We start from the raw sequence: 1,845 nt of genomic DNA on the forward strand, positions 1-1,845 counted from the left end.
CTTTGTCTTTGTCTCTTCAATCGACTCATGTTTAAAGTTTATGGTAAATAGACTCTTTAATCCAGGTTCTAATGTTCTAATGTTCCTGTCTACATCTCCAAAGCTCCAAACACTCTGTTCCACCTTGTGATGTCATCAAGTGGTAGTTTTCTTTTTTGTTTTTAATGTTCTCAGCTCCATTTCTCTTTAGTTCAGTCAAGATCGATAAATAAACTCCTGGACTGAACTGATCCAGGTGATTCAAGTGAAGGTGAAGTGTGGAGTTTAAAAACACAGTGGTGCACTTCCTGTATCACCACATGATGACATCACGAGGTGGAACAGACTCGGCCTGAACAGAGTTTGTGTTAAACTCGAACTCCAGGTGTTTGACGAGAAGAAGACGACGACGACGACGACGAGAACAAACGTCTGAACATCGAGGAACATCAACAGGCTCCAGACGAACCACACAGGTGCTGCGGCAGGTGCTGCGGCAGGTGCTGCGGCAGGTGCTGCGGCAGGTGCTGCGGCAGGTGTTACTGCTCCACTCCTCAGTGCTCTTCTTTGCCTCTGGCTCACGTTAGGTTCATGGTTGAACTTCCTGTGGTGGAGACATTTTGACGACGCTCGACCGTTTTAAAAAAACTAAATCTGACCAAGATCAGACTTGATTTAAGGAAGTTTTATCACAATTTGAGTAAATTTCATTTAATGAGTAAAAATACAAATACAAAAAATACACATTTTTACACTTAAAATAAAAAACAATCAAATGTTCCTTGAAATAATAAAAACAAACTTCATCTATTTGTGGATAATTTGATTTGTCAAATTGAATCGACTCAAATGTTTTAAATTTAGTTCATTTTAATTTAACTGGATGTTGTTTTTACAGTGTAAAGTTTAAGTTGTTTCCATGGTGACGGTGACTCCTGAAGCTCCAGTGTGTTTGTGTGTGTGTGTGTGTGTGTTTATGTGTGTGTGTGTGTGTGTGTATGTGTTTGTGTGTGTGTGTGTGTGTGTGATGTGTGTGTGTGTGTGTGTGTGTGTGTGATGTGTGTGTGTGTGTGTGTGTGATGTGTGTGTGTGTGTGTGTGTGTGTGTGTGTGTGTGTGTGTGTGTGTGTATGTGTGTGTGTGTGTGTGTGTGTGTATGTGTGTGTGTGTGTGTGTGTGTGTGTGTGTGTGTGTGTGTGTATGTGTGTGTGTGTGTGTGCGTGTGTGTGTATGTGTGTGTGTATGTGTGTGTGTGTTCGTGTGTTTATGTCTCTTGTATGTGTCCTTAAGTCTAAATGAGGCTTTATGTGTGAAGTGTTTAAACACTTTAAACACTTTAAACACTTTAAACAGAAGGATTAAAATAATCTCATAATCACATTTAGAGCCGAGAGCCGCTGCGCCGCCGCGAGCCGCCGCCAGAGGGAGCCACAGCTCCGCGGCTCACGAGCTCATCTGTTATTTAAAGAATCGGCTCTTTGTGTTTCTCATCTTCATTTATTAAAGCGCGGGGCGGCTCAGCGCGGCTCAGCGCGGCTCCTGCAGTGAGCCACTTGACCCGCAGGCTCCGGTCTCCCTCATGTTCCGCAGTGTGACTTTACAGACTCACGGATTGATCCGTTTGTCCAATTAAACCGATTATAGATGATTTTATTGATCCAGAAACTGAACCTGGGCCGATTTAATCCAGGTGCAGAATCCAGATCAGAACCAAAACCAAAACCAGAACCAAAACCAGAACCAAAACCAGAACCAGATCAGAACCAAAACCAAATCCAGACCAAATCGTATTAAACCACTGAACCAGTTTCTACGGAAATGTCCCAGTGTCTCTGTTTGGACAAATCTGATCCTGGATCAGTAAAAA

The sequence above is a fragment of the Boleophthalmus pectinirostris genome, unplaced genomic scaffold (assembly GCF_026225935.1).
Source record: "Boleophthalmus pectinirostris isolate CB_2022bp ecotype Guang Dong unplaced genomic scaffold, ASM2622593v1 HiC_scaffold_13, whole genome shotgun sequence".
NCBI classification, from domain to species: domain Eukaryota; kingdom Metazoa; phylum Chordata; class Actinopteri; order Gobiiformes; family Gobiidae; genus Boleophthalmus; species Boleophthalmus pectinirostris.